This window comes from Ochotona curzoniae, unplaced genomic scaffold, assembly GCF_017591425.1.
Source record: "Ochotona curzoniae isolate NIBS_2020 unplaced genomic scaffold, NIBS_Ocur_1.0 contig_43, whole genome shotgun sequence".
Taxonomy (NCBI): Eukaryota; Metazoa; Chordata; class Mammalia; order Lagomorpha; family Ochotonidae; genus Ochotona; species Ochotona curzoniae.
The window spans coordinates 29,473,132-29,483,604 of NW_024466218.1; the positions used below are offsets into that span (position 1 = coordinate 29,473,132).

Genomic DNA, 10,473 nt, shown 5'->3' on the forward strand with positions numbered 1-10,473 from the left:
AAGTCGCCTGTGGATTAGTCAAGGCCCGTGGGGACATTGCCTGCCTTAGTGATGAAGAGGTTTTATTTTTGAGATCGGTTGTTCACAGTTTTGGTTTTATCTTTGGTTGTCTAACTTTTAGTTAGACCTTTCGTGTGTGTGTGTGTGTGTGAAGAACAACTCAATAAGCCATGATGCCCTCAAAGGAAAAGGCAGCTCTAATGAACTCCCACTCCACCCCCTCCCTCAGATAAAGCAATATTTTAATTTTTATTTATTTATTTTTCCCCTCAGTTGAAAGGCAGAAAGACACACACACACACAAAGGTGTAAGAGATTTTTCACCTGCTGGTTTGTTCCTCAAATACCTGCAATGGCTAGAACCAGGCCAGGCCAAAGCCACAAAACTGGAATTCAATCCACGTCTCTCACGTGGTGGCAGGGATCCAGGTACCGAGCCACCACCTGCTGACTGACATTAGCAGGAAATTGGGTACGGAGTGGAGTTGCCAGGCCTTGAACCAGGCACTTCAGTACAAGATGTGGGTATCTCCAACAGTGTCGACTGCTGGACCAAAGGTCTGTCCCAAAAGCTAACTGTTAATTTTGGGATCATTCCCTTCCTTTTCTGTTTATAGTTTGAGCTTAATCTTTGCCGCCCTCTGCAATATACCTAAATTACCTCTTTAAAATGTTTTATATGTATAAAATACTGCAAATATTGTTTTTGCAATTTGCTTTGTACATTCAGTATTAGATATCATCCACATGGCTGTATGTAACTACAATTCATCCATTCTCACTTTTTTTCAATATTCTAATAGATGAAATGTGCTACAACATATTCATTTAATCACAATACTATTAACGGAAATGTCCATTGCTTGCAGGTTTTGGCTATTGCAGGGCTACTATGAACAATGTTACATAAGTCTTCTGTTACACATAGGAAATGTTTCCCTGGAAGATGTACCCAGATGATTGCATATGCACATTTTCAGTTATATCAAATATTGCTCATTATTTTCTGATGCACTTACAAGATTTCATGTACCCACAAGCAGTGTGTCCACGTTGTTCCTTATCCTCACCAGAATCTGATCCTTATCTTTTCTAAGAAATCTTTCCTTGTAACAAGTTCATTAAATAGTCCCCTGCTTGTCCTCTAGAAGTTTTATGGCTTTGCCTTTCATATCCAATGTTTAACTCACCTGTAATGAATTGCTATGCAGTGGGACATGGGAGTTTGATCTGATTCAGTCTGGTACCATTTTTTTAAAAGGTTTATTTATTTGTTTTTATTTGAAGGCTGAGAAAGAGAGATATTTTCCCTTTACGGATTCACTTCCAAAATGCCCACAAGAGATCAAAAGCAGGAGCCTGAAGCTTGCTCCAGATCTCCCACGTGAATGACAGGGGTCTAACCTCTGCACGCACATTAGCAGGGGCTGGATAGAAATCACAACAGCTAGAACTCAATCTGGCTTTCCAATATGGGGCGTGAGCATCCCAGACAGACATCTACTCCAGTCTGACATCATTCTGTCCCCAACAACCAGCAGGGCACGAAGGTTCTATAACATAGCTGGGTCTGCTTCGGGTTTGTTGTTTAATTTTTCCACCACAGAGGTTTAGAGCCGGAGAGCAGTGCTTCAGCATTTCACGCAGAAGTTAAGCACTAGGGCCTAGCACAATGGCTGACTGGCTAATTCTGCCCCCTTCAAGTGCCAGCATCCCATATTGACACAGCAGCTCCACTTCCCATCCAGCTCCGTAGCCTGGGAAAGCAGTTGAGGATGAACCAAAGCCTTCGGACCTTATCCTACATGAGAGACTTGGAAGAAGCTTCTGGCTTCGGTTGGCTCAGCTCCAGCTGTTGCACATATTTGGAGAGAGTGAACCCAAGAAATGGAAGATCTTTCCCTGTTTTTTTCCATCTCTGTTAAATCTGCCTTTCAAATAAAAATAAATCTTGAAAAAATAAACTAAGGGCTGGTGATGAGGGCGTTTAGCACGGCAGAGAGGATATCACTGAGACACCTGTATCCCAGGTACAAAATGCCTGGGCACAACACGTGGCTCTGCTCTGTATTCCATCTCGTCTGCTGATGTGCACACTGCGTGGTAGCAGTGTCAGCTTAAGTACCTGGACCCTTGCCACTCAAATAGGAACCCCAGCTTCGGGTTCCTACCTGGTGCCTGCCTGGTTGTTACAGACCTTTGGGGAACAAATCAATAGATGGAAATGAAGATGGAAGATCTTCATTTGGCTGTGTGCCTAGATAGGTAGATCAATACATAGATAGGTTTTTAATTTACTTATTTTTTTTTAATTGGAAAGACAGATTTACAGAGAGAAAGAGAGAGAGAGAGAGAGAGGAAGATCCGTCCACTGATTCATCCCCAAGTGGCCACAATGGCCAGAGCTGAGCTGATCTGAAGCCAGGAGCCAGGAGCTTCTTTCAGGTCTCACATATGCGTGCAAGGCCATCCTCGACTGCTTTCCCAGGCCACAAGCAGGGAGCTGTATGGGAAATAGGGCAACTGGGACATTTTGGATCCTGGCATGTAAGGCAAGGATTTTAGCCACTGGACTACTGCACCAGGCCCATAGACAATTTTTTAAGGCTAAGGAATTTGAGGTCCCCAGATTTCAGCTGGGATGAAAGCTCCACCTTGTACATTGCCTTGCCCTTAGGAAGTAAATGGCTTTGACTCGAGTGACCTCCCAGTCCAGGTCTTCCCTCACCAAGTCTCATTGCTGATGTCATTCGTACCATCCAAGTCTGATTTCCTGAAATGGTCTTAGTGGATTTGTAGTGGAGATATTGACCAACAAGGACATGGTTTTCATAGTATGATAAAACACACAGAATACACACCACCCACACAGGGAAACTGGATTGCGTTTCAGCCCAGTCCCAGCACTGTGGGCATTTCAGAGTGAGCCAATCAACAGATGCAAGCTCTGCCTGTATCGCTTCCTCTCAAACAAACAATAGAAATACATGAAGCATTTCACAAAGTGAACACAGTCACATAACCAGGACCTAAACCAAGAAAGAGAACAATGCCAGCACCCCGAAAGTTCCCTTTTCCCAATTCTCAAACATTTCCCCAACCTTCACCAAAGGTAATCAATGTCCTGACTTCAAATACCAGATTAGAGGTTGGGTTTTTTTTTGAAATTTACATAAATGGAATGACAGGGCATTGAATATTAGAGCCTCACCTTCTTTGCTTAATGTTCCATTTGTGAGATTCCCATGTTTTTCTATGAAGTTGTAGCTGAGTCATTCTAATCACTGTCTAATTACTATTCTTGTGTGACTGTGTTACAGCTTATTCACCCTATTCTACTGTTCATCGACATTTGGGAAATTCCAGTTTTAATGATTAGTGCTACCATGAACAGGACTTTTGGTGCATATATGCCAATGATTAAAAAAAAAAAAAAGAAAGAAAGAAAGAAAGCAAAGGCCCGGTGCAGTGGCCTAGCTGCTAAAGTCCTCGTCTTGAATGCACCAGGATCCCATATAGGTGCCAGTTCTAATCCCGGCATCCCTGCTCTCATCCAGTTCCCAGCTTGTGGGAAAGAAGTCAAGGATAACCCAAAGCGTTGGGAACATGCACCCACATGGGAGACCCAGAAGATGCTCCGGGCTCCTGGCTTTGGATCATCTCAGCTCTGGCCGTTGCAGTCACTTGGGGAGTGAATCATCAGACGGAAGATCTTCCTCTCTGTCTCTCCTCCACTCTGTATATCTGACTTTGCAATAAAAATAAATAAATTTTTTTTAAAAAGCGCGAAATGAGACCACAAAAGATGCACAAGGCTATTGCTAACTTATGCTATAAAGTGAATTTCAGGTCTTATTTTAGGTCACGTGTGATGTGGCCACTCGTAATTTTTATAAGCTATTCACGCACTTGAAGAGCCTACCGAGACTCCTTAGGACAACGTGCATGGTGCCCTTATGCCCAATTTACAGGCATAACTGTTTCAATTAATTGAAGGGATGGATCGCCTTTGTGTATTTGATTTTATGGCACATATTTCACATCTGCATTATTTATCTGTTGTTGCATGCATTCTGGATCACAAATACCGCTCCCAATGAGGGCACGGTGCCCACGGGAAAATACAGCTAGCTTTATGCCAGCCACTTTGTGATGATAATTTCTAGAATGAATTATAGCTTACATATAATTTGCAGCATCAAATTTATTGGTGATGGGATGAGAAGGTGTGGTTTATGAGTTATAATTTGAGGGAATGTTGTCAATAGCAATAGAATTTTTGACAATTTTCTATGGGGAAACCAGGATTTTATGATAACGAAAAAGAGAGGATTGGAAGTAAAGCACTTAAGAATTTGCACATTTATTAACTAATGCCATATACAGTGATGTCATCCAACCAGAAGAGAAACCTGAATTAGTTATTTCACAGCAAGATGTCTGTCTCCTAGGGGTAACTTCTTTTTCACAGGATGACTGGAGAATTTTGCTTACTTAAACGATTTGCAAGGTTACTTTAGAAAACAAATTATAATGATTCAGATGTGGATCTGTTTTAAAGTAGCGATGACACTCCAGTGATTGAGAATGTTGCAAAATCTAAAACATGAGTTTCATGGAAAATGAAACAGTATGAAAATAAGGATATCCTCATTTGTTCAAAGGAATTAGTCAAATTTGACTTAGCTTTGCATACTTCCAGAGGTTTGTGTCTGCTTTTGTGTCTTTCATTGTAACCACAATGGAAACTTCTGTCACCCTTCTATGTTGCCAAATCATTGAGCAAACATTGTGAGCTATGGGAGTAACTGAGGTTTGTGTAGTCAACCACAAACTTACCAGGCAGCATCTCCCAAGGCAGGTGGCTGTGGATGAGCTATGTTCTCTCTCTGTAAAGCAACCAGGTTCCAAAGAGTGATAAGCTTAATCTTGTAACATGAGCAACAGGTATTCATCTCAACATTTTATTCAAATACATTCTGATTAGCTAATGATCCTTGACTTATATTATCACTGCTCACCATATTCCTCTAACTGAAAACAAGTCGATAACTTACTTGGCAGTATTAATAAAGTGATAATGTAGGGTCAGCTTCCTCTTTGATGTCTGAGCTGCCCAATCATAGCAGCATTCAAGAAGGACCTGGGAATGCCAGGAGCCCCTTCTGACCTATGCTGTCCAATCCCTGAAGAAAGGGGACAATAGCTAGGACTGGGGAGGGTCACATGGCTAGAGAAAAAACAAAAATCAAAGGTGTGCATTGCCACTTCAAATCAAAGCAAAGGCACACTGAACCTGCTGACATCACAAAGTAGTCACCCGTGTGATAAAGGAGAGAAGGATCGGGCCCAAAGTTGCGAGCACAGAGTCCAAAACTTCACTCCGCATGATCTTAAGCAAACCTAGTCTCCTCTCTGGGCTGACATAGGCCTGAACAACCCTCTCCAGCCCCAGTCTCCTGCCAATTGCAGGTCTGCTTAGGATAAAGCAACCTGTTTCCATGTTTCCAGGAGACATCTGCCTGCATCGGGGCTCACCGCTCCCTCAGTTTTTCTAAGAGTGAAGACATCCCTCTTCTAGGCAAAGAATGCAGAGAAGGCATCAGTCGTGGGGACATGCACTCCAGGATGCCCATGCTCTAACCCACAGACAGAGCAGAGGCGCTCACCAATAGGAAACCAAGAATTCACTTGCACGGTGCCGAGTAGAACAGAAAACCAGAGAGGAGAAGGTGGTGCAAGCAGCGGAGACAACTCCATCAAAGTCGGAATGAAGCAGGGTGTGGATTTCACCTGTTGCTCCATTTAGTATGTACAGGGCTTGTTCAGGCTGGAGACACAAGGCAGGTTATCTCAATGTAGGAGTGCAGCACGAATGGAACCAAGGAAGGGAAGGATAAGCACGGCTTCTGGAAAGAACTGAGTATACTCACAGGGAAAGAAAGGTAAACACCAGACCCAAAGACTGGCTGGAAGGCTAACCACGAATCTAATCACAAGGACATTGAAAAGTAACCTGCAGGGTTGGCATCATGGCTCAACAGGCTAATCCTCCACCCTGTGGCACCAGCATTCCATATGGACACCAACTCATGTCTTGGCTGTTCCACTTCTAATCCCCTTCTTCGCTTATGGCCTGGAAAAGCAGCAAAGGATAGCCCAAGTCTTTGGGCCCCTGAACCCAAGTGGGAGACTGTGGGGATCCCCTCCACAGATTCGATCCTCTATTGCCCCATTGTTGGAGGGGGTGAGCCGACTGCCCGCCATCCAGCTTTCTGGCATGCAAGAGACAAACAGATGTGGCAGGGGTTTTGTCCGAGCAGTTCTGATTTATTTGGGAAACACACACTCTTATGTAGGAAAAGCGAGCAGCCTCAGGCTGGGTATTCCAGGAAAGGAGCAGTACTAAGGACACATTGTAACTAGGGTCAGGAGTGCATGCATTCTATACATCATCAGCATTACTGCGGAAGCCACCTCCCATAGGCCAGGGGCAGGTGAGCATGCAGCGTTCACGAGCACAGAAATGGCCCCTGGCCAAACAGTCCTCTTTAAAACAACTTGATCCCCTCCCCGGCTCATGCTCAGGGCTCTTCCCTTGGTCTGGTTGCCATCTTGTTCACCTCATGTGACCCAGTGACCTCTTTGTCCTAGAGCCCCAAACGAGACCAGGAAGAGTCTCCCAACTCTTGGCTTCAGATCAGATCAGCTGATCTGATCAGATTTGGGAGTGAACCAGCAGATAGAAGACCATCTCTTTCTAGCTCTCCTTCCCTCTGTAAATCTACCTTTTAAAAAATGTATGTTTTTATTTTATTCTATTTATTTTGGAAAAATCAGATTTACAGCAAGAAGGAGAGACAGAAAGATCTTACATCCATTAGTTCACTCCCCAAGTGTACACAACAGCCAGAGCTGAGCTGATCTGAAGCCAGCAGCTTCTTTTGGGTCTCCCATGTGGGTACAGCATCCCAAGGCTTTGGGCTGTCCTCAGCTGCTTTCCCAGGCCACAGGCAGAGAGCTGGATGGGGAATGGAGAAATCAGGACACAAACCAGTGCCCATATGGGATCCCAGTGCATGTAAGGATTTAGCCACTGCTCCATCCCACCAGGCTCTAAATCTGACCTTTAAATAAAAATAAATAAATCTTTAAAAAAGAAAAAAAAAAGGACCTGCAGAGATCATATTTAGCATGGGAAGCAGAGACACATGGGGGATTTCTGGGTAGGGGGCAGTGTTTAGTAAAGACCTGGCTAGTGGCACAGCAGCTCAGGTATCCCTTTGTTAACTGGAGTTACCTGTGCATGGGAAGGGAGGCAATAGACTGTAACAGGTTGAGAATGGAAGAATGGAAATATGGGGAGGAGAGGCCTCTTCTCAGACACAGGTGACTCCAGAAGTGAGGCTGGGGAGCAGGAGAGTTGGCAGGCTGACGCTCAACAGGAAGATGTCTTTTGCTAAAACCAGGAAATTGCCTTTTTTAGTGCAAGGCTCTGGAGTGCATCAGCTGTACCTTGTCAGGGACTATACTCCACTCACCATCCCGCCTCTCCCCTCCTTTGAGCCCCTCTTCCTTCCCAGCTGTGCAAGAAAATGCTTCAACCTCACCATGTGAGGGAAAATTCCACATCTGCTTCCAGCTACACCTCTCCCTCTGTGTCCTTTCCAGACATGCTTTCCCCAAGAATTTACCATACTGTGTATTATTATTTTTTCATTGTTCAATCTCTACCTTCAGAAGTCCCATACCTGTACCAGTTTGAGTCCCAGCTGCTCTGCTTCCAATCCAGCTCCCTGCTAATGCACCTGGGAGAGCAGCAACAGAGACCCAGATGCAGTCCCTCACTCCTGGCATCCGCCTGGCCCAGCTCTGGCCTCGTGATCAATTGGGAATGAAACAGCAGGTGGAAGGGCTTTGTCTCTCCCCTCCCCCCCCCCCCGCCTGCAACTCTGCCTTTCAAATAAAGACATGTTTTTAAAAATCAAAAGAAAAATCACTTCCTTCAGACTTTCATCCCCTCCACCCCACCAACCACTCCTCTTCTGCAATTCAAGGATTGCATTTGAGATCTTACCCGGCTGTAGTGTCCTGGTAAGTATCGGCTCCTTCCACGAAACAGGGTCCCTGTCCTGCACAGTTGGCTCCTGACCCGCTCCCACCTGTCCATCTCGCCTTTCCCCATCCATCCTTCCAAGTTTCTTTGCAGCTGCTCATCTTCTGCGAATGAGTGCCCATGTCTGCACTCACTCCCTCATCCCTAATGGGACATGCCCAGAGTAGTTGTCCTGGTCAAACCATTTTGTACTGCCATCTGAGGACCTGAGTCTCACTGCCCCTGCCCCTTGCAATGGAGTTCAGATCGCTTTCCCTCATCACCACACAAAAATTTTAGGTATACATTCAGTGAGACAGGGTCTCTTCAAAGAAAAAGGGCAACTTTCCCTCTGGTACCACTCCTGTTGAGTCCCCTCATTGTACCCACTTCGCTGTTCTCTGCTTAGGAGATAAAAGCACCTCCCATCTTTTAATGAGCCACTACCCTTTTTGTTCTCTGAGAGGTGGCCTTGCCAGATGATTCATGGCTCTGACAATAAATCTCCTGCGTGTGTTCCGGGTGTGTAGTAAGGTTTTGTGGCTCAAACTACCAACAATTCCCTGCTGGACTCAGATTTAGCCCTCCTCTGTGCACTTTGAGGGTCTGTAGCCATTCTTGGTCCTCTGGCACCTGATGGCATGCTGTTGAGGCCTAAGTCAACATTTCGGGAGAGCTCTCTACAGTGTTAGAAGCATCACCACTGGCCTCTTAGCTGCCTCCATCTAAAAGGGTGGATGTGCTGGAAGGTAAAAGTTTACTTTGGTGCCTCCCTATCTCACACACACACACACACACACACACACACACACACACACACCATTCCCCTTTCTAATTTGGCATTGTTGAAATGACAAAAGTGACCATCCAATACTCAAATCAGAATGTTCACACATCTCCCTCTCTCGGCTCACTTCCCATCAGTTATAGGCCTATCAATTAGAACTTTCTCAGGCCATTAGAAAACTTCATAATGTTCTTCCTATCTGGAAGGCCATTGATAAGCTTAATAATTTGTTTAAAAAAAAAAAGGAAATAGTTCCAGGATGACCTCATCTGTGTGTTAGAAAAAAAGTATGTGAATATTCAAGTGAATTGATATCCACTGGTAATAAAACTATTTCAGGAGTATGTGGAAACTTCATGCTGAGTATGTTCTTGCAAGTTTGCTTTTGAAGCATTTGAATTGTGTTTGCTATAAAAATGTCTATTTAATATCAGCAAATGATAAGTTACCTCCAAGAAGCCCCAAGAACAGCATCTGTTGTTAAGTGATAAGGCATCGATTTTAATGCCCAAAGCACCGACGAAGGAGCAGTGAGGCAGTCTGCCAGGGCTGGCCAGCAGAGGCTAATAAAGGAAGTCTCCTGTTGCTCCCTCCAGAGCCTGTTCAAGGCTGAGCCGGGCGTTCAGAGCCCTTTCCACGCACACACACTTGGTTTCCCCAGAGCATACGGATGAAAGCTGCATCATCCTTCCCAGCCAACTAGGGTTGATGGCAATAAAATTCACAGAAGCAAACCCACAATATAGGCTGTTAAATTGGCTTTGCTATAACTGAAGGCTCCTAAGGGTGCTAGGGGTTGAATTACGCTCCTCCAGAATACTGCTCCAGCCCTGGATTCCTGTGAATGTGATCTTATTTGAATAGAGGGTCTTTGCAGCTGTAACCAAGTTGACATGAAGAGTGGGGTAAGGGGTGTCCCAATACAGTGACTGGTGTTGTAAGATAAGAAACACTTAGAACCAGAGACACACCAGGAAAACAGCCCATGCAGGCCATGCGAAGATGAAAGCAAAGGAGCAGGCACTTACCCTAGTGGCTGAGATAGAGCCATCCCTCAACGAGACACTCAGATCCAAGACTCGGCTCTAGTTCCTGGCTCCAGCTTCCTGCTAACACAGACTCTGTGTGGAAGGCAGCAGTGGTGGCGCAAGTAGCATGGCTCCTGATAGCTACAGCGAGATGTCAACTGACTTTCTGGCTCCAGCCCAGACCCAGCCACTGCAGGCTCTGGCCCAGACCCAGCCACTGCAGGCTCCGGCCCAGACCCAGCCTCTGCAGGCTCCAGCCCAGACCCAGCCACTGCAGGAACGTGGGGAGTGAATCAGCAGATGAAAATGCTCATTTTCTCTGCCTCTCAGATGAATAAATTTAAAATTTTCTTTTTTAAAAGGTAGAAGTCTATAAGGCAGGGAAAATGGAGGCTTGCCAAAAGCTCCCAGAAGCTGGAAGAGAAACATGGGATGGATTCTTGTGGGAAACATCAGAAGATCTGATTTCATACTTTTGACTTCCAAAATTGTGGGACAAGCAACTGAAGTTCTTGGAAGCCACCCAGTCTGCGTTACCTTGTTAGCACGGCCCTAAGAGACTA

General features: G+C 45.1%; 1 long non-coding RNA gene across 2 annotated transcripts in view; it reads right to left on the minus strand.

Annotated features, from left to right (window-relative positions):
• Nucleotides 1–10,069, minus strand: part of LOC121159576 — a 44,460-nt gene extending 34,391 nt beyond the window's left edge. For both annotated transcript variants that reach the window (XR_005884393.1, XR_005884394.1), the window contains exons 1-3: nt 9,911–10,069; nt 5,670–5,830; nt 4,840–4,889 (exon numbers count right to left, since the gene is read on the minus strand). This is a non-coding gene — a long non-coding RNA (uncharacterized LOC121159576). The remainder of the gene's footprint in view (nt 1–4,839; nt 4,890–5,669; nt 5,831–9,910) is intronic.
• Between the last annotated feature and the right edge of the window lie 404 nt (nt 10,070–10,473).